The sequence below is a fragment of the Hylobates moloch genome, unplaced genomic scaffold (assembly GCF_009828535.3).
Source record: "Hylobates moloch isolate HMO894 unplaced genomic scaffold, HMol_V3 SCAFFOLD_2, whole genome shotgun sequence".
Classification (NCBI taxonomy): domain Eukaryota; kingdom Metazoa; phylum Chordata; class Mammalia; order Primates; family Hylobatidae; genus Hylobates; species Hylobates moloch.
The window spans coordinates 60,741,536-60,767,925 of record NW_026652277.1 but is presented as its reverse complement, the minus strand read 5'-3'; the positions used below and the strand labels follow the sequence as shown (position 1 = coordinate 60,767,925).

The 26,390-nt window shown below is 37.7% G+C and overlaps 1 protein-coding gene across 8 annotated transcripts in view; it reads left to right on the top strand.

Annotated features, from left to right (window-relative positions):
• The window catches only part of SLC4A4 (solute carrier family 4 member 4), a 491,091-nt gene that overhangs the window by 426,307 nt on the left and 38,394 nt on the right, over positions 1–26,390 (top strand). The gene's annotated exons all lie outside the window — the stretch shown is intronic.

Here is a 26,390-nt window from a genome sequence, read left to right as displayed (position 1 = left end):
TTTATGGTTTGGGGTTTTACAATTAACTATTTAATCCATCTTGAGTTAATTTGTATATATGGTGTAAGGAAGAGGTCAAGTTTCAATTTTCTACATACGGCTAGCTAGTTCTCTTGGCACCATTTATTAAATGGGAAATTACTTCACCATTGTTTGTTTTTGCCAGGTTTGTCGAAGATCAGATGGTTGTAGGTGTGTGGTCTTATTTCTTGATTTTCTATTCAGTTCCATTGGTCTATGTGTCTGTTTTTGTACCAGTACCATGCTGTTTGGTTTCTGTAGTCCTGTAGTTTGAAGTCAGGTAGCATGATGCCTCCAGCATTGTTCTTTTTGCTTAGGATTGCATTGGCTATTTGGGCTCTTTTTTGGTTTCATATGAATTTTAAAATAGTTTTTTCTAATTCTGTGAAGAATATCAGTAGTATTTTACTTGGAATAGCATTAGATCTTCAAATTGCTTTGGGCAGTATGGCCATTTTAACATTTTAACATATTGGTTCTTCCTATTCATGAGCATGGAATGCTTTTCCATTTGTTTCTGTCATCTGTGATTTCCTTGAGTGGTGGTTTGTAGTTCTTATTGAAGAGGTCCTTCACTTCCATCATTAGCTGTATTCCTAGATATTTTATTCTTTTTGTGGCAGTTGTGAATGGGAGTTCATTTGTGATTTGACTTTCAACTTGCCTGTTATTGGTTTAAAGTAATGCTAGTGAGTTTTGCACGTTGATTTTGTGTCCTGAGACTTAGCTGAAGTTGCTTAGCAGCTCAAGAACCTTTGGGGCTGAGATGATGGGGTTTTCTAGATACAGTTTTATATAATCTGCAAACTAGGTAGTTTGACTCCCAGTTTGGAAAACACATTTCAGGATATCATCCAGGAGAACTTCCCCAACCTAGCTAGACAGGCCAATATTCAAATTTTGGAAATGCAGAGAACCTCAGCAAGATACTTCACAAGAAGATCGTCCTCAAGACACATAATCATCAGATTCTCCAAGGTTGAAACGAAAGAAAAAATGTTTAGGGCAGCCAGAGAGAGAGGTAGATCACCTACAAAGGGAAGCCCATGAGACCAACAGTGGGCCTCTCAGTGAAAATCCTACAAGCCAGAAGAGATTGGGGGCCACTATTTAACATCTTAAAGAAAAGAAAATTGAACCTAGAATATTGTATCTCCCCAAACTAAGCTTCATAAGCAAAGGAGAAATCAAATTATTTTCAGACAAGCAAATGCTGAGGAAATTCATTACGACCAGACCTGCTTTACAGGAGCTCTTGAAGGAAGCACTAAATATGGAAAGGAAAAACTCTTACCAGCCACTACAAAAACACACTGAAGTACGCAGGCCAGTGACACCATAAGGTGACCACATAAACAAGTCTGCAAAATAAGCAGCTAATATCACGATGACAGGCTCAAATCCATACATAGCAATTCTAACCTTACATGTAAATGGGCTAAATGCCCCAATTAAAAGACACAGAGTGGAAAGTGCATAACAAACCAAGACTCATTTGTATTCTGTCTTCAAGAGACCAGCCTCACATGCAAAGACACACATAGGCTTAAAATAAAAGGATGGAGGAAAATTTACCAAACAAATGGAAAACAGAAAAAAGCATGGGTTGCAATCCTAGTTTCTGACAAAACAGACTTCAAACCAACAAAGATGAAAAAAGACAAAAGGTATTACATAATGGTAAAGGGTTCAATTCAACAAGAAGAGCTAACTGTCCTAAACAGAAATGCATCCAATAAGGGAGCACCAAGATTTATAAAGCAAGTTATTAGAGACCTTCAAGTGACATAGACTCCCACACAATAATGGTGCAAGACTTTAATACCCCACTGACAATACTAGACATATCATCAAGAGAGAAAATTAACAAAGGTATTCAAGACCTGAACTCAGCTCTGCATCAGGTAGACTTGATAGATATTTACAGAACTCTCTGCCCCAAAACAACAGAATATACTTTCTTCTCATCACCACAGAGCACTTACTTTAAAATTGATCACATAATCAGAAGTTAAACACTCTTCAGCAGATGCAAAGGAACTGAAATCATAATAGTCTCTCGGACCACAGTGTAATCAAATTAGAACTCAGGATTAAGAAATTCACTCAAAACCATAAAACTTCATGGAAGTTGAACAACCTGCTCCTGAATGACTTTTGGGAAAATAATGAAATTTAAGCACAAATCAGAAAGTTCTTTGAAACTAATCAGAACAAAGAGACAATGTACCAGAATCATTAGGATGTAGCTAAAATAGTGTTAAGAGGGAACTTTATAGCACTAAAAGCCTACATCAAGAAGCTAGAAAGATCTCAAGTTAACAAGCTAACATCACAGCTGAAAGAACTGGAGAACCAAGAGCAAACAAACCCGAAAGCTAGCAGAAGACAAGAAATAACCAAGATCAGAGCTGAACTGAATGAGATAGAGACATGAAAAACCCTTCAAAAGATCAATGAATCCAGGAGCTGATTTTTTGAAAAAATTAATAAAATAGGCCACTACCTAGACTAATAAGATAAGAGAGAAGACTCAGATAAACACAAGCAGAAATGATAAAGGGGGATATCACAACTGACCCCACCGAAATACAAACAACCATTAGAGAATATTATAATGGTGTTTATAATATAAACACCTCTATGCACATACACTAGGAAATCCAGAACAAATGGATAAATTCCTGGACACATACACCTTCCCAAGACTGAACCAGGAGGAAGTTGAATCCCTGAATAGACCAATAACGAGTTCTGAAATTGAGGCAGTAATTAATAGCCCAACAACCCAAAAAAACCCAGGACCAGATGGATTCACAGCTGAATTATACCAGATGTACAAAGAAGAGCTGGTATCATTTCTACTGAAACTATTCCATAAATTAAAAGGAGAGACATCTCCCTAATTCATTGTATGAGTCCAGCATCATTCTGATACCAAAACCTGGCAGAGATACAACAAAAAATGAGAAGTTTAGCCAGTATCCTTGATGAACATTGATGCAAAAATCCTCAACAAAATGCTGGCAAATCGAATCCAGCAGCATGTCAAGCTTATCCACCACGATCAAGTAGGCTTCATCTCTGGGATGCAAGGTTGGTTCAACATATACAAATCAAGAAATGTGATTCATCACATAACCAGAACTAAGGAAAAAAACCATGTGATTATCTCAATAGATGCAGAAAGGGCCTTTGATAAAATTCAAATTTCTTGTGTCTCTATGTTGATATCACACATCTAGTGAAATAGTCATTTTTTAAAATTCATGGAGTATCTTTTGTAGGGAGGGATTTTTTTTTTTTCTGTAGATGGGTCTTAGGGTGTCATTTGGTATAGTATATTGGCTTTGGTTCTGGGTAGACTCAGTAGCATGGTTGCCATACATTTTCTTCAGCTCTATTTTTGTAAGCAATCTGTGATTGCCTTAGTGGCCTACTTCATGGGAGTTTGTGATGGTGGTAGTGTGGTTTTGCTAGGCTCTTTAGAATGCCTGGGCCAGTTTCAGAACTGGGAACATTTGTGCATGGTGGGTCAGCAGGCTGTGTGGCGAGCAATCTGGGGTTTGGGGACCAGGGGTGCCACCAGGTAGCCTCTTGGGTAAGGAGCATGGCAGACTGGCTAGCTGTTCGGTGACTTTCCTGCTTTGCAGGTCCACCTGTTCCTCATGGGTGAAGATGCCCCATGGGTTTGAACAATGGGTTCTTAGTTGTACTGTTGGTTCTATGCTTTGTACACCTGGGGTTGTGGTGCTGCAGGCACCTGTGTAAACATGGTGAAATGAGGGTGAGGCCTCAAGGATGGAGAGAGGCAGTGGCTTCTGGGTCCCAGGGCAGGATTCCCTCCAACAGTTAGTCCAGTTTAAAGATGGTGCCATGCCATAGCACCTTAGCTTGCAGGGTAGAGTATATACAACCTGAGCTCCTACTCTGGGGCAATGCAGCTGTGTAAACTCTTAGAAACTCCCTAATCTGAATTTTGGACCTGTGAGGACAGGGAACTCTCCTGTAGCAAGGACTTCTGGTATCTCTGGTGGCTGTGGGGATTTCTGGGGGCCTCCAGTTTGTCTTTTTGTCATAATAATAAATCTTCCTTGATTCTGAGCCAATCCCAGCAAGAAGATAGTGTGACGAAGTAGAAGGATGCCTTTTCCTTTCTCTATCCTGGGCTTTCACACTCTACAGGGATTTCACTGCTTCTCTGGATCTCTCCCAACATAATTTCTTTCACTCTAATGTAAATGTAATTATTTATTTGCTATTTTGGTCCCTTTTTGTGGAGTGGATGAGCACCAGGCAATTCTAGTCGGCCATCTTAATGATGTCTGGAATGAAAATTTTTATGTCTTCTTATTAATTGATCCCTTTATCATTATATAATGACCTTCTTTGTCTTGTTTTTTTACTTACAATTTATTTTATCTGATGCAAATACAGACATCCTTGTTTCCTTTTGGTTGCATCCTTTCAGTTTTAAACTACGTGTGTCCTCAGAGGTGAAATGAGTCTCTTTTAGGCAGCGTATAGTTGGATCTTTAAAAAAAAATCCATTCAGCCATTCTGTCTTTTTAGTGGAGAATTTAACTTGTTTACATTCAAGGTAACTTTTAGAGGTACAGACTTTCCACTACAATTTTGTTAATTATTTTCTGGTTAATTTGTAGATTCTTTGTTCTTTCCTTCCTCTTTTGTTGTTTTCCTTTGTGATTAGATAATTTTCTCCACTGTGTTTTGATTTCTTTTTATCTTTTGTGTCTTTTAGAGATTTTTGCTTTGTGGTTACCATCAGGCTTACATAAAACATCTTACAATTGTAACAGGCTATTTTAAGATGATAACAACTTACCTTTCATTGCATAAAACAATTTTGTACTTTTACTTTATATCTCCCCCAATTTTTTTTTTATGTTTTGGATTTTACAGTGTATATCTTTTAATGTTATATATCCCTGAACAAATTATTATAGCAATTATCATTTTATTTTTTTTGTTTTGAGACGGAGTCTCGCTCTGTTGCCCAGGCTGGAGTGCAGTGGCGTAATCTCAGCTCACTGCAAGCTCTGCCTCCCGGGTTCACGCCATTTTCCTGTCTCAGTCTCTCTGAGTAGCTGGGACTACAGGCGCCTGCCACCATGCCCGGCTAATTTTTTTTTTTTTTTTGTATTTTTAGTAGAGACGGGGTTTCACCGTGGTCTTGATCTCCTGACCTCGTGATCTGCCCGCCTCGGCCTCCCAAAGTGCTGGGATCACAAGTGTGAGCCACCGCGCCCGGCCGCAATTATCATTTCAAATAGTTTTGTCTTTATCCTTTATATCAAATATAAAAGTAATTTATACCTTACAATTACAGTATTAATTTTCTGAACTTAACTATACACTTACTTTTACCAGTGAGTTTTATACTTTCAAATGTTTTTCAGTTAATAATTAGAATCCTCTTCTTTTACCCTGAAGAATTCTCTTTAGCATTTCTTGTACTACAAGTCTGGTGGCAGTGAACTTGCTCAGCATTTATTTGTCTGGGAAAGTATCTCTCCTTCATTTTTGGAGGATAGATGGTATTCTTTTTTGGCAATTTTTTTCCCCTTATGCTCTTTTTTTGTTTGTTTTATTTTGGAGATTTGTCTTTTATTTTTCATTTTTTAAGGTGTCTTTAGTATTTATCAGAATGTAAATAAAGTTGAGTGCTAATTTTCTCTAAACTTAAAAAATACAGCTTTGATCTGTGCCTTTGATACTTTTGGTCTATTTTATTTTATTTATTGCACAAATTTATGGGGTATGTGTGAGGTTTTGTTATATGTATATAACAAAAGGTTATAAGGGTATTAAGGGTATCTATCACCCATTTTCAATACATTTTTGTTAAGTATAGTCAGTCTAACCTTTTATCAAACATTTAATTTGATCCTTCTGTCTGTATCATTATACCTATAACCAAATTTATTCTCTGCCCTACCCCCATCACCCTTCCCAGATTCTGTTAACTGTCTTTCCACTCCCTACCTCAATGTGATCAAATTTTTTAGCTTCCACATATGAGTGATAACATGCACTATATGTCTTTCCATGCCTGATTTATTTCACTAAACACAATGACCTTCAGTTTTATCCATGTTGCTGCAAATGTCATTATTTAATTCTTTTTAGGGCTACATAGTTTTCCATTATATATATATATGTCACATTTTCTTTATCCATTTATCTGTTGATGTACACATAGGTTGATCCCATACCTTTGCTATGGTGAATGGTGCTGCGGTAAACATGTGAGTGCAGATATCCTATCCCTTTGATATAGTGATTTCCTTTCCTTCGGGTAGATTCCCAGTACTGTGTTTGCTGGATCAAGTGGCAATTCTGTGCTGAGGTTTTTGGGAAATCTCAATACTGTTTTCCATAGTGACTGTGGTAGTTTACATTTCTACCAACCATATAAAACATTTCCTCTTTCTCTGCATCCTTGTCAACATCTTATTTTTGGTCTTTTTAGTAATAGCCACTCTGACTGGGGTAAGATGATATCTCATTGTAGTTTTGATTTGCATTTCTCTGATGATTAGTGATGCTGAGCATTTTTTCATATACCTGTTGGCTGTTATTATGTCTTCTTTTGAGAAATGTCTATTCATGTCCTTTGCCCACTTAAATGGAATTATTTGTTTTTCTTTTCTTAAGTACCTTGTATATTCTAAGGTTAGTCCCTTTTTGGATGAATAATTTGCAAATATATTTTCCCATTCCATAGGTTGTCTCTTCATTCTGTAGAATATTTCTTTTGTTGTGCAGAAGCTTTTTGGTTTAAATCCCACTTGTCTATTATTGTTTGGTTGCTGGTGAATTTCAGATCTTAATCATAAATTATTTGTCTACACCAATGTCCAGGAGAATTTTCCCTCGGTTTTCTTCCAGTATTTTTATAGTTTGGGTCTTACATATAAGTCTTTAATCAATGTTGAGTTGATGTTTGCATATGGTGAGGTAGGATTCCAGTTGTATTCTTCTGGATGTGGGTATCCAATTTTCCCAGCACCATTTATCAAAGAGGGTATACTTTACCCAATGTAAGTTCTTGTCAGCTTTTTTGAGGATCAGTTAGCTGTAAGTGTATCTTTATTTCTGGATTATCTACTCTGTTCCGTTGGTCTGTGTGTCTATTTTTATAGTAATACTATGCTGATGTGGTTACTATAGCATTGTAATATATCTTGAAGTCAGATAATGTGATGCCTCCAGCTTTGTTCTTTTTGCTGCTCAGGATTGCTTTGGCTATTCAGGCTTCTTTGTGGTTCTATATGAGTTTTATTAAATAGGATTTTTTTTTCTAATTCTGTGAAGGTGGCAGTATTTTGAAACAGATCGCAGTGAATCTGCAGACTGCTTTGTACATTATGGTCATTTTAATGGTATTAATGCTTCTGATCCATGAGTGTGGGAAGGTTTTCTATTTGTGGCCTCTTCATTTCATCAGTGTTGTGCAGTTTTCTTTCTAGAGATGTTTCACCCCCTTGGTTAAATTTATTCCTGGGTATTTTATTTTATTGTATTGTATCTCTTATAAATGTAATTACCTTTTAAATTATTTTCTTGGCTAGATCTTGGTGTATAGAAATGCTACTGGGTTTTGTATGTTGATTTTGTATCCTGCAACTGTACTAATTTTTTTAATCAAATCTAAGAGATTTTTGATAGAGTTTTTGGGTTTTATTAGATGTAAGAATGTATCATCAGCAGAGGCACAATTTAACTACCCTTTTCCAATTTGGATGTCTTTTATTTCTTTCTTTTACCTGGTTGCTTCAGTTAGGACTTCCAGACTGTGTTGAATAGGAGTTGTGAAAGTGGATGTCCTTGTCTTCTTCCAGTTCTTAGAGGAAGGGCTTTCAACTTGTCCTCATTCAGTATGACATTAGTGGTGGGTTTGTTGTACAAGCCCTTTATTATTTTGAGGTAGGTATGTTCCTTCTATTCCTAGTTTATTGAGAATTTTTATCATGAAAGGACGTATTTTATCATATTTTTTTCTACATTGATTGAGATGACTGTATGATTTTTGTTCTTTATACTGTTGATGTGATGTCACATTTATTGATTTGCATTTATTGTGCTGAGCTATCCCTGCATCCCTGGGATAAATCCCACTTAATTGTGGTATATTATCTTGTAGATGTACTGTTGGATTTGGGTTGCTGGTAATTTGTTGAGAATTTTTGCATCTGTGCTCATCAGAAATATTGACCTGCATTTGTCTTTTTTTCTATTCTTGTCTGTTTTTGGCATCAGGGTGATATTAGCCTCATAGAAAGTATTAGGGGATGATATGGTTTGGATTTATGTCCCCACCCATATCTCATGTCAAATTGTAATCTCCAGTGTCAGAGGTGGGGTTGGATTATGGGAGCAGATTTCCCCCTTGCTGCTCTCATGATAGTGAGTTCTCACAAGATCTGGTTATTTAAAAATGTGTAGAACCACCCCCTTCACCCTCTTCCTCCTGCTCCAGCCATGTAGGACATGTCTGCTTCCCCTTTGCCTTCCATTATGATTGTAAGTTTCCTGAGGGCTCCCCAGCCGTGCTTCCTGTACAGTCTGCAGAACTGTGAGCGAATTAAAATTCTTTTCTTTATAAAGTACCCATTCTCAGGTAATTCTTTAAAGTAATGCAAGAATTGACTAATACAGAAAACTTCCCTCCTCTTCAATTGTTTGGAATAGTTTGAGGAGGATTGGTTAGTTCTTTATGTTTTTGGTAGAACTCCACAGTGAATATATCTAGTCCTGGGATTTTCGTTATTGGGAGACATTTTGTTACTGATTCAAAATCACTACTAATTATTGATCTTTTGAGATTTTGTATTTCTTACTGATTCAATTTTAATTGGCATGTTTCCAGGAATTTATCCATTTACTCTAGGTTTTCTAGTTTATTATTTTATACTTGTTCATAGTAGTCTCTCATGATCTTTGTATTTTTGTTATATGAGTTGTAATGTGTCCTTTTTCATTTCTGATTTTACTTGGATGTCTTCTTTTTTCCTTGTTTAGTCTAGCTAGCAGTTTATTGGCTGTGTATATTTTTTGAAGAACCAACTTTTTGTTTCATTGATTCTTTGTATTTTTTTAGTCTGTATTTCAGTTAGTTCTGCTCTGATCTTTATTATTTCTTTTTTTCCTAATAGTTGTGGATTTGGTTTGTTCATGGTTTTCTGTTTCCTTGATGTACATTTTTAGATTGTTAACTTGTAATCTTTCTACTTTTCCATGGAGATATTTATTACTATAAACTTCCTTCTTCATACTGTTTTGCTGTATTCCACAGGTTTGGGTATATTAAGTTTTTATTTTCAGTTGTTTCAAGAATTTTTTTGATTTTCATCTTAATTTCTTTGTTGACTCAAAGGTCATTCGGAAGCATGTTTAATTTCTATGTATTTTTATAAGTTTCCGAAGTTTATACTTGTATTTATTTCTAGTTTTATTCTATTGTGGTCTGAGAATATAGTTGATATGATTTTCATTTTGTGAAAATTTTTAGAAATTGTTGGTGGTCTAATCTATAGTCAGTCTTGGATAACATTCCATGTGCTGATGAAAGAAATGTATATTCTGCAGTTGTTAGGTAGAATGTTCTGTAAATGTCTTTTAGGTTCATTTGGTCTAAAGTTCAGTTTAAATCGGTGTTTCTTTGTTGATTTTTTAAATCTAGATTATCTATGTAATGCTGACAACAGGGTGTTAAAATCTCCTACTGTTATTGTATTACATTCTGTCTCTTCAGGTCTAGTGATATTTGCTTTATGAATCTGGGTGCTCCATTGTTTGGTGCATATATTTTTAGAATTATTATATCCTCTCCCTGGATTAATTGCTTTATTTCATATAAAATGACTCTTTTAAAACTGTTCTTGACTCAAAGTCTGTTTTATCTTATGTAGGTATAGCTACTCTTGCTCACTTCTGGTTTTCATTTGCATGGAATATCTTTTTCCATCCCTTTACTTTCAGTCTGTATATGTCCTTACTGGTAAGGTGAGTTTCTTATAAGTAGCATATAGTTAGATGCTACTTTTGTAAATCCAGCCAGCAGTTCTATATCTTTTAAGTGTAGAATTTAATCTGTTAATATTTAAAGTTATTATTGATATGTGAGGCTTTGTTTCTGTCATATTACTAATAGTTTTCTGTTGTTTTGTATATTCTTTCTTCCTTTCTTTTTCTCTTATTATTTGTGGTTTGGGGGATTTTTTTTTTTTTTTGAGACGGAGTCTCCCTCTGTCACCCAGGCTGGAGTGCAGTGGCATGATCTCGGCTCACTGCAAGCTCTGACTCCTGGGGTCAGGCAATTCTCCTGCCTCAACCTCTTGAGTAACTAGGATTACAGGCACATGCCACCACGTCTGGCTATTTTTTTGTATTTTTAGTAGAGATGGGGTTTCACCGTGTTAGCCAGGATGGTCTCGATCTCCTGACCTCGTGATCTGCCCACCTTGGCCTCCCAACGTGCCGGGATTACAGGCATGAGCCACCGTGCCTGGCCAGAGGATTTCTGTTAGTGGTACTATCTGAGTCCTTTTTCTTACTCTTTTGTGTGATTGCTTCACCAGTAATGGCTGTGCTCCTAAAATGGTGCCCTGCCATAGCTGCTCAGGTCTTAAGGGGGTGTGAGTGACCCAGTGCAAATTCCCAGTCTGGTATAATGCCCCACTGGGTTTCTAAACCACCACCCTTGCTAATGTCAGTGTTCATGTGGGTAGAGGAGCTCTTCTGTATTTCATATTGCAGCCAACTGTGTAAGGGATGTGGACCACTGAAGTTCTCTTAATTACTCTTTCCCTGCAATATGGAACCCCTCTAGTCTTTCTAGCCACTTGCTTTCTTCCTTTTCTGTGCCTCTGGTGTTTTCTGTGAGTTCCTTCTTGTATCTTGTGTTCTCTCCTATGTGTTCTATTCAAGGTATATTTCTCTAGTCATAATTTTGGTTCTTCTTTCTGGAAAGAGTAGGTGTCTGTAGTCAGCCATCTTGCATCAGAATCCTTCTTCAGCTCTTTGAATATATTATCCCAGTCTCTCCTGGATTGTAAAGCTTTTGGTGCAAAATATGCTGCTAGTATTATTGGAACTCTCTTGTATGTGATTTGCTTCTCTTCTCTTGCTGCTTCAAGATTTTCTCTTTGTATTAGATTTTTTGACAATTTGATTATATCTTGATATAGCATTTTTATGTTGAATCTGATTGAAGACCTTTGACCTTCCTATAGCTAGATATTTATATTTCCCTAGATTTGAAATATTTTCTGCTATTATTTCTTTAAATAAACTTCCTACCCCTTTGTCTCTCTCTTTTTCTTCTTGCTCTCCTATAACTTGAATATTTGTTCTTTTGATCCTGTCACATAAATCCTATAAACTTTCTTCATTCTTTTCATTGTTTTTCTTTCTCTACTGACTATATATTTTCAAATAACTTGTCTTTAAGTTCACAGATTCTTCTGCTTGATCAATTCTGCTGTTGATGCTCTTTATTGCATTTCTTAATTTTCTTCATTATATTTTTTGGATCCAGAATTTCTATTTGTTTTTTTTAAATAATTTCATTTAAAATTTTGAATGTAAGTAATTTCAATCTCTGTTACATTTCTAGTTTTGATCATTTATTGTTTTCTTGATTTTGTAGCATCCTGTCTTTTTAGAAAGTTTGCTGGGCTTCCTTAAAATAATTATTTTGAATTCTTAGATAGTTCATATATCTTCATTTTTGAGAGATGATTACTGGGGCTTTATTTTTTCCTTTAGTGGTGTCATGTTTCCTTGATTGTTCTTGGTCTTGTGGCTCCTGATTTGTTTCTGTGCATTTGAAGACATAGAGACTAATTTCAGTCCTTGCAGAATGTCTTTGTCTGGAGAAGTTTTTCACCAATCAGCCTGTCTAGAGATTATGGCAGGTTTTCTGGTGTGGTCCACAGGCAGGCTTGCTGCAGGACTTCTCAGGTAGGCTGACCTGGTTCTTGTGTAAACAGGTGAGTGCACCTGGCACCTGGGTCCATGGTTTGGGACTGGAGCCTAAGTCCTTGAGGGCAGGCCTGGGGCCTGGGTCCATGGGGGCTGGCCTAGAACTTGAGTCTGTAGGAGTGGTCCAGGAGCCTTGGTTCAAGGAGTCTTCCTGGCTTCAGGGTCTAGTGGGGTGGGCGTGGACTCTGTGTCTACTAGAGCCTGGCTCCATGAGTACCAGCCTAGAGCCTGAGGTTGGCCTGGTGCTGAGGTAGGTGTAGAGTCTGGGATCATAGAGGCTGGCCTAATGCCTGAAGCCAAAGTGACTGGTCTGGTGCCTGTGGCTGTGGGGGCCAGGCTGGAGGCTGGTTGTATGGGTGCTTGCCTGGAGACTAAGTCTGTGAGGGCTATCGTGGGTCATGCAACCACAGAGGCTGTCCTGAAACATGGGTCTGCTAAAGTGGGCCTGGATCCTAGATCTGCTGGAGTATGAGGCTTAAGGGTCTAGCCTGGAGGGTGGAGCCACAGGGACTGACCTGGTACTGGGCCTATATTCATGGTACTTACCTGGTGCCTAAGGCCAGGGGTGCTGGCATGGTTTTGCGGCAGGCCTGAAGTCTAGGGCTGTCTGGGCTGACCTCACTCTACACTAGTCTGGAACCTAGGGTGGGCCTGGAGCCTGAGGCCACAGGGGCTGATGTGATGCTGGACAGGCCTGGAGCCTGTATTGGCAGGGACTGGTCTGGAGGCTGGGTCTGTAGGTGGTGCCCTGAGGACTAGGGCCATAGAGTCTGGCCTGGTGCTGGGGGTGTTCAGAGCCTATTATACCTGGGGTTACCCTGGACTGGGGGCTCATCTGGAGCCCAGGGCCACTGGGTTTGGCCTGGCAGTGGGGTGGGCCCAAAGACCAAGTCCCCAGGGCAGGCCAGGAGCATGGGGTTGCTGAGCCAGCCTGGTGTGGGGGCAACCCGGATCAGTCTGTGGTTGATCCTAGAGTCTGGGGTTCTCTACCAACCTAGAGTCTGGGATTGTGGGGGCCTACCCCTCATTTGGGTTTTACCGGGACAGACCTGGTGTTGGTGTCCAAGGCAAAGACTGGTACTCATTTCCCTCTCCTCCCAAACAGAGGGTTTCCCTCTCCAGGATGTGTTGCCTGAGGTTGGAGAAGGGGTAATGTGGAGAGTGTAAAACTGTCCTTCCTACCTTCTTCAATGTGTCTTTTCTTAATTCCTATGTTAATCTGTTCCCTTAGCTCTTGTGAAAGCATTTTAATCAGTGGCTAGTTGTTCAAATTTATGTTTCTACAGGGCAATGACCATTGGAAAGTCTTAGTCTGCCATCTTGATGATATCATTTCCCAGACTAAATAGAATGGTCATTTTAACTTTCTATGTATCCAAAACCTTTTCCTTCTGACAGTAACACCCAAATTGAGGATAACTCTTCAGACTTAAAGAAATTCTCCTCTTATAAGAGCCTAAGCAGGTAATTTCTCAGTCATTGATAAATATTGCTAAGAATGTCATGACAATGTAAAAATAGAATAATGATAGCATTCTAGTTACAATGCTTTTAGAGAAGGTTCTCAGCATAGTTTAGAATTGTATATACCAAATTATAAAATACACAGAGAGGAGAAAGTCTGTGTGATTTCTAAAGATCAGTGTGTAACTGTGTAGGTTTTCAGTCTGTCATCCTCCCTCATACCCCAACTCATTTCACATTTACAGCTAAGTAATAATATACACATAAATACATATGCATACATAAATGAATACTAAGAACATCTTTTTTTTTGACAGAGTCTCGCTCTGTTGCCTAGGCTGGAGTGCAGTGGCATGACCTTGGCTCACTGTAACCTCCGCCTCCTGGGTTCAAGCAATTCTCCTGCATCACTCTCCCGAGTAGCTGGGTTTACAGGTATACACCACCATGCCCAGCATATTTTGTGTGTGTGTTTTTTTTTTAGTAGAGACTGGGTTTCACCATGTTGGCTAGGCTGGTCTTGAACTCCTGACCTCAAGTGATCTGTCTGCATTGCCCTCCCAAAGTGCTGTTATTACAGGCATGAGCCACTGCACCTGGCCAAGAACGTCATTTTTATCTCTCATTCGCCAAAATATGTTTTAATTTAAGCTGACATTTTAAAATGTGGTTTCTGGCTGGGCGCGGTGGCTCACGCTTGTAATCCCAGCACTCTGGGAGGCCGAGGCAGGCGGATCATGAGGTCAGGAGATCGAGACCACGGTGAAACCCCGTCTCTACTAAAAATAAAAAAAAATTAGCCGGGCGTGGTGGCGGGCGCCTGTAGTCCCAGCTACTCGGAGAGGCTGAGGCAGGAGAATGGCGTGAACCTGGGAGGCGGAGCTTGCAGTGAGCCGAGATTGCGCCACTGCACTCCAGCCTGGGTGACAGAGCGAGACTCCGTCTCAAAAAAAAAAAATAAAATAAAATAAAATAAAAAAATAAAATGTGGTTTCTATAGGTAGGTGCCGACAGGTGTATAGATTCTAATATATATTCTTAAATAATGTTTTATAATTAAAACATATGCTTAAACATTATACATAAGACAGGCTTTTATAGCTGTGGAAACAATCAAGGCTATTTTTAGTTCCTTCCTCACACCAACAATTCACATGAAACCTCTAAAAACTCAAAATGCTCATGTTGAATGACAGTGTTCTTGCCATGCAAAATGTCTCATTCTCCTTTAGCTTACACAGTCATTTCTCTTTTGTTCTCTCATTTTTAAACATTTGTATGAGTTGTTAAGACTTTAAACTACTTTAAAACACTTATACTTCTCTTTTATTAGTCAGATCAACCAGCACAAGGCTGGATACAGACTAAGTACTCAATACTTGTTGACTAGTGGAAACCAGTCAAGTACAGATTAGTGCTGCATTTTGTGGGAAGAGCACAATGTGTAAGAATCCAGGAGCTGTAGATTCTAGTGCCAGCACTACCACTAACTAACAATGTTCTCTTTGATAGCTATCTACAAACTTCAGTTACCTCACCTATAAAGGGAAAGTTTGGCTAGATGACAATTAACAGCCTTTTGAACTCTAGTACTTTTATAAATTTAAAGAGTTTTCTGGCTCCATTTCCTATACCATTCTAGGCTTATAGCAATGATTGAACCTTACAAATTAGCAAAAAATAATTATGTCCATCATATCCTCACATCTGCCAGTCTCTCTTTGTGGATGATTCACAATTGTCATACAGCAAAGGCAAATTCAAAACATGGTTGACTTTCTTGTCAAAATTGAACTTACTCATCTCTCTGTATTTCTTTTTTTTTGGAGGGGTGGCTAGGGGTGGGAGAGAGAGACAGGGTTTCACTGTGTTACCTAGCTTGATCTCAAACTCCTGGCCTCAAATGATCCTCTCACCTCAGAACTCCTGGCCTTGAGTGATCCTCCCAACTCAGCCTCCCAAAGTGCTGGGATTATGGGCATGAGCCACTGCACCTGGTCTGATCAAAATTTTAAAGTCATATTTGGTGCATGAGTCAGGATTCCATCAGGAAGCAAAGGATATGCTCAAGTTAAGATAATTTGAGGTTTTCATAAAGGCATTATTTATGACAGGCATGAGCCACTGCACCTGGCTCCTTATATTCCTTATCTCAGCTAATAACATCACCTATCCTTAGGGCCACCCAAGATCAAAATCTTTTTTATTCTCCTTTTTTTTTTTTTTTTTTTTAAATGAGATGAGGTCTTATTCAGTAACCCAAGCTGGAGTGCAGTGGAGTAATCATGGCTTACTGCAGCCTCAACCACCTGGGATCAAGCAATCCTCTCTCCTGTCTTCTGAGTAGCTGGAACTACAGTCACACTCCACCAGGCCTGGAAAATTTTTTATTTTTATTTTCGTAGAGCTGGGGTGTCACTGTGTCACCCAGGCTGGTCTTGAACTCCTAGGCTCAAACAGTCCTCCTGCCTCAGCCTCACAAAGTAGTGGGATTACAGATGTTAGCCACCACACATGGTCTGATCAAAATTTTAAGTCATATTTGGTGTATGAGTCAAGATCTTAGGAGGAAGCAAATGGTATGCTCAAATTAATGTAATTTGAGGATTTAATAAAGGCACTATTTATGTAGGTGAGGTTAGAGTATATGGAAACCACCGAAGAAGATGTGGTGTCCCAGATAGTGAGACTGGGGAGCCCATAGTCGACCACACAGGTTAACTTCCTAAGGCAGAGAGTGTGGTAGAGGGGGATAGAGAATGAATCTGGTTTGACAAAGAAAGATGTCCATTGCATGTGGCACTCCAGGTTTTTCTTTATCAAATTAAACTCATCATAGTCCTTTTCTGATAAGTTTATTCCACTTCAGTCTTTCTCCTTTACAGTTACACTTCGATTCCACTCATTCTGGCTCCCATTACCTTTGCTGCGGCCATGGTCAATGACCCAGTCTCTTTCCATCCCTCACGGAGCCACTAGCAATCCATCAGTATGAACACTTAAAATGAAACAGATTACCTTTGCTAGCCTGTCTATCAGGTATTTAATTTGTGTATTAGACACTTCTACAGAGCCCTAATGCTCAGTGGAACATGGGTCAAATACCAGTACTCCATTGACAGTCTTTTTTTATTCACCATCCTTTTTAAAGGGGTGTATCAGTCTGTTATCCCACACTGTAACTGGTCTGTTCTATCAGCCTCTAGTCTTTAGTCAAAGTCTTTCAGCATCAAGACTTCCATTAGGAATATCACAGCATGATCTGTGATTTTCTGTGGCAGATGGCTCAGGGCATTAACATGAAATGTTCTTCCAGAGTCCCACACCAACAAATGATCATAAACATGGAACAAAGATGCCATCACGCACCTTATGTGCATATGTGGTGGCAAATGAAAACCATAGCTTAAAAACAGCAGTATTGGGACTAGTAGAAATCAGAAAGCCACAGAACCCCATGAATTAGGCAAAAATTATTGATACTTTGATATAGTCACATTCAGTGTGGCTGGCATATGTAATAGGCCCAAGAATGCCATTCTTAAGGAACTGCTTGATTTTCTAATTGTCTACCTTAGAATATGCATTAATTCTAACCCTCACATGAATTGGTGTAATCATAAGATTATTTTTAATATACTTCCTTGTTGTTATTGTCATTTAAATAAACAAAATCACTAAATTCCAGGTAACATCAATAGCCGTAACACCTTCTATGCTATATTTAGATAATGCAGAATGTTGTTTGAAGTGTGGCGCTTCAGAAACTTTAATGAAAACATAATGAGCATTTTAGTTAGGTGACAGCATTTAGTTTTTGTTGACGTAAGACACGGGAAAGTCTAGAATTCTACAATTAACTGTATTCTAGAGCCATTTTTTTAATTGACACTTTGGTCTGTGGCCATTCTATAAAAATTGCATGTGTTTAGGTTATAAACAGCCCTTTACAAGAATCAGATGACATCCCCATTCTGGTTTCTTTTTCTCTCAAAAATTATCTTGGTGAATGGTAAAAATCGGCAAACTAAAACAATATATTAAAACATGAGTAAGAAATAATGGGCATGTATTATATGTCTCACTTTAGTGTTCGCAATCCTGGGTGGCATTTGTCTTCTTTAGTGACAACAAAGCAAACGACTTTGCTATCACTAAAGGAGAACCAGATTTTCCAATTCTTGAGGTATTTTATATCAAGGAAAGTAATTTTTAAAGTCAAATTTGTTTTTAATCCAAAATTGTTTTTATACTTATTTTGTTAAGAATGACAAAGGGATATTTAGTTATAAACGCAACTTAGTCTGGTAAACATTTAGCAAAAACTATGCAAATACTTCAGTTCTTACAGACCTATGACCAAAAATAAAAACACAGTCAACCTGAATTGAGCCCCAAGAAAAATAGGTTGGGAGCAGTGATTGGCCAAAACATTTTGAGAAAGCTTTTAGTGGTTGCAAAGAGGCAGTCTGTGGATAGGAGTAATAATTTTAACCATGGAAACCTCTTGGTCCTGAGCACTTTCAGCTTATTTATCCATGAGAGAAAAGTCAACAACATTGAAATCCCTGCACTAACACAAAATGGTCTCCTATCCCATTTTGGGGTTGTCTAAGTTATACATATGACTTATTAATTATTCTTTTTAAACTTTTACTCTTGTATATTAATATAAATTGTAAAACCATCCTCTTTTTAGGCCCTGGAACTCTTTATGATAATGATTTATTTGAGTTATATTTAAGAAGACGCTATTGGAGGGTCAAGGAATTTTGATAATTTGGTCTTAATGAATTTTAGTGTTAGGACTTTAAACACCATCTAGTGTAACATCACTGCTGACATGTGATCTTTGTGCTGCTTGAATGCTTCCTAGAACAGGAACCTAGCATCCTGCAGGTATTCTTGATAGAAACACAAATCTACCTTTCCATAGCCTCTGTCCACAGGGTCTGTCTGCACTTGCCATCTGGAGCTACACAGAACAAGTTAATTTCTCTTTCCTGTGATAGACTTCACATAATTGCAGACAAATTCTCCCTACAATGTCTTCAGGCCTGCCATCATTTTTCTTGTGATGTGTTTTCTGTATTCCCAAATCCTCCAACTGCCCTTTTCTAGATTAGCCCCAGATTTTCAGTTTTAATTTAGAAGATAGTAACCAGATTGGGATGTAGTATTTTCCATGTGGTTTGATCATTTGCTTCTGGTATACACACGTTGGATTTCTTGTTCTACTGTGTACTTTTGAGACAGAATGGAAGAAAAGGTCTTTTAGTGATTGCCAAAGTCTCCTCAGCATCTTTGCTGAACCACTTCACTAGGCTTACTCTCCTTCCTGTAGACTTCCATTGTCAGGCTCCAAGCCCGACCCAGATAAATTCTCCAGTTCATCTCTCTTCTTTGCTCCTCAAATCTCTTTGACTTAGAACTTAAGGCACTAAAATCTCAGAGTCAAAATCAGACTTGCCTTTTATTAAATTCTGATTATAGTGGGCGTTATTGAATCAAAGTACAGTGAATTAGGATTATTGCTATGACTACTATTAATGCTTTTTTTGTATAGTGCTTTATAGCATTGGCTACTGGGGGGTCATATTTCAAACTTTTAGGGTATTTTGGTGCCTTTTTATGATTACCAAAACACCCATAATTGTCTGACATAATTTTTCTTTCATCTAGAATAAATGGTTTTTACACTGCTGTTTAGCATTTCCCAAGCACCACAATCACTAGAGGAATTGACTTCATGAGTTAAAATGTACTGAGAGCCCACAGGGTGCCTGCTGCTATCCTTGTCTCTTTGTAACAGCTGTATACATTGAGAACTGCTCTGTGGACTCATGGCCCTTTCCCTCCAGTTAATTTAGGAGCAGCTGCAGCCCTTGCAAAGTGAAAACCAAATGTCCTCTGGGATTTCCAAGAACCCTAATTCGTTTTTCCACTGTAAATTAACTGGCTTCTCACTGTTGGTGTCTCTATGATTGTGACTCTCTCAATAATTAATACAGTATCATCTTTCATCTATATTATATTTATAATAGATTTATTAGGTTGTTTTGCCAAAGAAGGAGAGAACAGCGTATGTTTATTTGAATTTCCTTTCCCATCCACTTAATTTCTTCTTTGCTTTGGTAGTTTAAATATTTAAGCTGCTGGCTTCTTATTAGATTAATTGAGATACTGTCTAATTAGTCCTGCAGAGGGCAGAAATATTATTCTCCTCTTCATTTTTATAATTAAAAATAGTAAACAAAAATGAAAGAGTTCAAAACTAGTCTGATATAAAAAAGCCATTACAGTCTTAATTGAGACATGCTTCTTTTTCTGTCTTTCATAAATTGAGGTAGAAATTATATGCTGTAGCACATCCATGTGTCATTTTAAGAAAACTTTTTTAATGGCAAGCTCTTGCTATCTATTAATTATCTTAATTTGTGTTCTCTTAGATTGTGATAATTTATATTCCTAAGATATTGAAGTTTGAGCCTGGAGAGACTTAACATTTGATTTAGATGGACAACCACAATTTATGATGTTTGTTTAAGCTAGATTTGAGGGCTCTGAAGCCACAGGTTTGGGCATGAAATCTTGAGGGAACAGGTTTTCTCATGAAAACTTTGGCACTTCTACTTTTAGCCATTACCAGTAATAGCTGTTAATAGTAGAGAATTAGGAACTATGACTTTCTAATTTGATATCTTTATTGATATATTGACCTACATAACAGGATGTTTTTGGAGTTCTTGAAAGAGATCAAGTTTGATGAAATGAAAGGGAAAACAAATGATGAAATAAAATCACATACTTTGCTTTTCTAAATGTGCCTAAAACTGTGAGAAGGGCCCAAAGAGAGCAGTTCTTACCTCCTTAAAGTCAGACTGAGAAGTCTTATTTACAGACCCCAGTGTGTATCTAGTAGACTGTATGTACTCATTGCTAGACATTTTTAGGGCACTTTCTACTTCTACTAGGTCAGTTTTGCCCAGCTCAAATTAAAGTTTCATTTTAGTATCGAGTAAGACATGAATAGTCTGCTAAAATAGCACCCCTACCTGTCTTCTCTAATTAGGGGATTTAGAGTTGAATACAACAGTGGTCTGGGAAAAATCAATTTCCTTGACTGTGAAGTTTAAACTGGATTCAAGATCTCAGAAATGAATATCTTAATAATAAACCCTCTCCAGGAGTGATTTCTGCTGTAATTAAACTAATATTGTACAATTTAAGAGGAAGGAAGTGGAAATGGAAGTTTGTATATTATGCAGACTATATCACCCTGTGATTTTTAATGAGGTTAAGCAACACTATTAATAGGGTAGCTTTTTTCTCCATAAATCTTAAGAACTGTAATCCTGACATGTATAAACATGAGTGTTTTTAGCTACTTTTGTACCTATACTGTAATAATGCCGCACTTGACAAGTAAGTGCCATACGTACATACATATGTATTATGTATATACATCATATTGTATGTATCATTTACATATCTCTGTTTGTTTATATGTTATTAGTTTCTATGGCGGTTTTGTCAAGTCACCACACACGTGGTGGCTTAAAACAACAAAATTTATATCTGAGAGGTCAGATCTGGATGTCAAAATCGAGATCTGGAGATTAGAAATCTGAAATGGGCCTCAGTAGGCTAAAATCAAGGTGTGGGCAGGACTGCATTCCTTCTGGAGGCTCTAGGGGAGAATGTGTTTCTTTGACTTTTCTACCACTTAGGGACTGCCTGCATTCTTTGGCTCATGACTCTTTTCTTCAACTTTATAGCCAGCAATGGCCAGTCAAGTCTTTTCACACTTTATTATTCTGACACTGATTCTCCTGCCTCTTCTTTTATTTACAAGAACTCCTGTGATTACATTGGACCCACCTGTTTGATTCAGGCTACTCTCCCCTAAACCAGTGGATTGGCAACATTAATTTTCTCTGCAACCTTAATTTGCCCTAGCCATGTAACATTACATATTTGCAGGTTCTGGGAATTAGGACGTAGGCATCTTTAGGGGTATATTATACTTTAGTCTGCTTACCACAGTATCTGACTTAAATTTTAAGATGAGTACACTTGCTACTGTGTTAATAGTGTACTGAAGGGGGACAAGTGCAGAAGCAGGAAGACTATGTAGGAAGCTAATGTAGTAAACCATATGAGATAAAATGGTGGCTTAAACAGGGTAGTACTAGCAATGGAGGTGATGAGAAGTGACAGGATCCTAGATATATTTTCAACATAATTTGCTGACCAATTAGATGTGGGATATAAAAGAAAGAAGAGTTGAGTATATTCCAAAGTTTTGGGTCTGAGCAATGGGGAAAATTAAGCTGGCATTAATTAAGATAGAGAAAACTATTCAAAGAGCAGGTTTAGGGTGTTAGTGGTGGGGCAGTTTGGGCCAGGGAAGAGGAGCCAGGGGGAGATCAAGCACTTAGTTTTTGCATAAGTTTGAGATGCCTGGTAATGATCTTAGTCAAGCAGGTCTGTCCTCCACCAGGGCCAGAGGTATAGGTCCTATGGGAATTTCTGCCAAAGAATTGCGGATTGAATTTACTTGCCACCATCTATTTCCCTTCTCCTCTTTATTAAAAAAAAAAAAAAAGGAGAGCTATCTGCCTTTTAAATAACTATTTCTCTTCCTTCAGTATATATAAAAAATCCAAGTGGAGGTGTCAGGTAGTTAGATAGATAATTCTGGAATTTGGAAGAGTGGTCTAGCCTAGAAATATAAATTTTTTGTTCTTTAGCACGTAAATGGCATTTTAAGCATGAGACTGAATGTAATCACTTAGGGAGAGAATATAGATAGGAAAGAAGAGACCAAAGTCTGAACTCTGGAACACTGCAATCTCAAGAGTTTGGAGGAGTTGAAAGGAAACCAGCAAAGATGAACTAGAGTAGCCAGTGAAGTAGGATGCAAGTCAGGTCTACTAGATCTGATTTCCAAAATGTCTTCAGAGTGCCATAGTATTCTTAGATCAGAACATGGTAACTGGTATATTACAGACAGTTGCTTTTGAAAAATTGTATTGGATGATTGGACTATTTCCATACGCATATCCTGCTATCAGAGTTCCCTCCGGATCCACTGATAGTTCTGCATTTACTCTCTGTCCATGTAATATGAGGTTTATGAAGTTTAATAAGATACTCTTGAGAATATATGTTAATGCCATCTTTAGAGGGTGATATATCTATGTAGGCTCTGTATTAAATATGAGAGTTCAGAACGGAGTAAGAAATTCAGTTGCCTCATTAAGCTACAGAAATTATAATTTTAGGAGAGTTGAAAATTTTACATTCTTTTGACTATCCTCAGTGGTGACAAATTTCTTTTGCTTTGAATGGATTTAACTTTACAGAGTATCTGCAGTAATTTGTGTGTTGTTGAATAGAGCGAAAATTGGAAAATAAATATAACATTCTAGAAGGTAATTTGGCATTATATACCAAAACACTTAATTTTTTATATAGACATTGATATAGTAACTCTTCTGACAGGAATTTATTCTAAGGAAACAATCGTATATATGTGCAAAGATTTCTTTATGATATTGTTCATTATAGTGAAAAGTTAAAAACAATCTAAACAGTAGGGTATTAGAAAAATAGGTTTTAGGATAAACATTCAGCATAATACTATGGAGTCAATAATGTATAATATTATGGAAAATATCAAATGAAATTGAATAAAAGTGGAAAAATCAAAATATCAAACAGTATGTGAAAAATTCTATATGTACACATATATATGGACATAAATATGTAGAAAAGGATATATTTCCAAGTGTTAAAATTTATTTCTACTTAGTAGAATTGGAAAACATTTTCTTTTTTCATTATTTTTTCTGAATATTCTACAATGGACATATATTAATTTTGAAACAAAAAATATATTTCAGAGAAGATAGAATTATGGTCCTTCAGACATGTGTGATAGTTAATGTGGGTAATCAAACAGTCTTTGCTCAGTACTAAAACTATAAAAGGAATTTTTAATTTTTGGAACAATAGCAGCACCATTAAAATAAATGGATAGCTTCCCAAAGAGAATAATTTGAAAGACAGCCCTGATTTGGATTTGGAAGTTCTGGGATTTTGAGGGGGTGTTGGGGTACATTTTAAATTGAGCTTTAATTTGCATAGTAAAATTCACAGATTATACATTTGTGTAACCAACATCCAAATTAAAATACAGCTGGTATATTTGTCTGAAAAAAATCATTGTTTTTCTTTCAACAGTATTATACCTTAAATAATTTCTTAAAGCAATATAGATCTTTCAGGGCATTTTCTCTTTGTTGGTACTTGGAATCATGTGCCTTGATCTCACTATCTCTTGGAGTAGTGTGGCCAAGTTAGCAGCCCCATACGTGGGCCCTCAGTGATGAGGTTCAGTTTGCCATGTAGGTTTTGCAGGGCATCCAGTTTATGGAAAGCTGAGAATGCCTAAACTACCAACTAAAGAAGCAGAATTGCCCAGGTGCCTGGTAGTGATTTTGGTCAAGCAAGTCAGTCCTCCACCAGGACCAGAGGTATATGCCCTATGGGAATTTCTACCAAAGAATTGCAGATTGAATTTATTTGCTCCCATCTATTTCCCTTCTCCTGTTTATTAAAAAAAAGGAAGAAAACTATCTGCCTTTTGAATAACTATTTCTCTTCTTTCGAACAACTTACAGGATATTTGTGTTCCCTTCTAGTTGCATTTTCTAGGTGAGGATTGTAAGGCTGGTGAATAAGAACTAACTTCTGTTTTGCCTTTGCAATGACCTCTGGTTCTCCAGTGATTTACGACCTACTGGTCTAGAGGGGTGTTTGTAACTTCCTAACATACTCCTGAACTGCTTCATAGGACCATCTTTTGCCAGACCACCCTGAACTGCCAGTGTCAACACTACTTGCACAAAACTTAATGAGTGAGTTTTCTCCAGTATTGAGCCCCTGAGAAACATCGTTTTTTTTGCTGTGACTCCAGATACTTCTAGCCAAAATTAGCTCTGAGTGGCAGTTCCATGTCATTAATGGGCTTTTAATTTTTTATTTCTTGGATTTGAAGTTTCATTTCAAAGACCTCCTGACAGTAGATCATTTAGTTATTCCAGTGGTCTCTGCAGCCATAAGAGCTTCTAGAACTTGAAATAACAATAATTAACTTATATTAGGAGAGCTTATTATGTTCCAGGCAATATTGTTAAGCTCTTTCATGGCTTTTCTTACTTAATTCTGATAACAAACCAATGAAGTTGTAGGGATTATTTTGGCTATGTTTCGCAGCAGGTGAAGTAATTGAAGCTAAGAAAGGGTAGGCATTTACAAATAGGAAATAATGGTGCAGGAGTTCCAATAGTGGTTGTGCTCCTAACTGCTGTACTATATTATCTGCCCAAATTGATTCCTGCCATCTATTGGTTCTTAACATTATTGTGTATAATTGATGTTAAGTTGCCCATAAAAGGCTGGCCTTCTCTTCCTCAGTATGTACTTTTTGAGAAAGCTAAACCTAGCAAATCTAGCTCTCCAAGAAAGAAAGGAACTCCAGGCCAAAAGGAACAACTCTGATCCTGCTGCTAGTTAGTATCAGGCTCCTGACACCTGGTAAACGTCAAGCATTGGACACTAGGGCCTTTACCTTACCCACCCTGCCAAGTAATTTTCATTCCTCATTTTAGTTTCTGTGACTACCTGGCTGCAGTAATACTATTCTCTTTCAAGAAATCCTTTGTCTTCAGAGCTGTGCATCCACTCAGCCCATGACTGATCTCCCTTCCTTCATCCAGCAGCGTCAGAAACTGACTGCTTACCCTGAGATAACTTCATAACCTCTGAATCAACCTTGGTTTTATTTAGGAGCAGGCTTCCTTGTATATAACTTGGCTATGAGCTTCATGAGGACAAGAATTGTATCGGATACTGTGGTATCCTTAGCATCAAGAAAAGTATTAGGAACTGAGTGAATTCTTGTTGAATGATTAAATTATGTGCTAACATGTGTATGCACCGTATGGGAAGCTCAGATACCTGTGCTCTGGTAATGCCCTTAGTCCTCATTAGTGCTGCTAGAGACTACAGAACAGTCTCAAGCAAACAAATGGTATATGCTCCCCTTACCAACTTGCAAATGGTCATTATTCACTCACTTCATGGGAATGGTCATAGTTTAATGCTGTATTCCTTAAAGCCCAGACCTTGTCCTGACCAGAGGAATTTGGAGAGTTATCAGATAATGGCAGTCACATGCAAGAAGTGTTAGAGGAGGGATGTCCCACATACGTGAGACTTTAAGCACTAACCTGGATTGAGAAATATTTTATTTGACAAAACTAGTGCAGCTGTGACATTTCCATCTTTCATCACTTGACGTTACTTTGAGGTCTTGATATTTACTTCACCCAAGGGACAGAAACTTCTAAGCCCTCCCATGCTAGATTCTTGGTGTTTTCAGGCTGTCTTATGAAATTTATCTTACTCTGTACTCACAGTGCTGCCTCCCAAATAACACACAGAATTTCTATGCTGTCATGCAGATTTTTATAGTATGTACTTATTTTTCATTCTTATGCAGGTGACCTTCATGTTGCAGGCAGGATGAGTTTATACAGTATCTCAGGATGTTCTATTTGATTGCCCTCCCTGTCTACACACACACACACACGCACACAGAGAGAGAGAGAGAGAGAAAGAGAGAGAGAGAGAGAGAGAGAGCACAACCTGTTCTTTGGGATTACATTACATTATCTAGCCAGGTGATGTACTAATACAAAAACAACTTTAAAAATAATCTTTCTGCACTCTGATACCTCCTTCAATTGGTTGATGAAGCTGTTGCTATAAACTATTAGCAAATACAAAGTTCTTCATTCAGTTCAAACACAGACAAATATATGTAT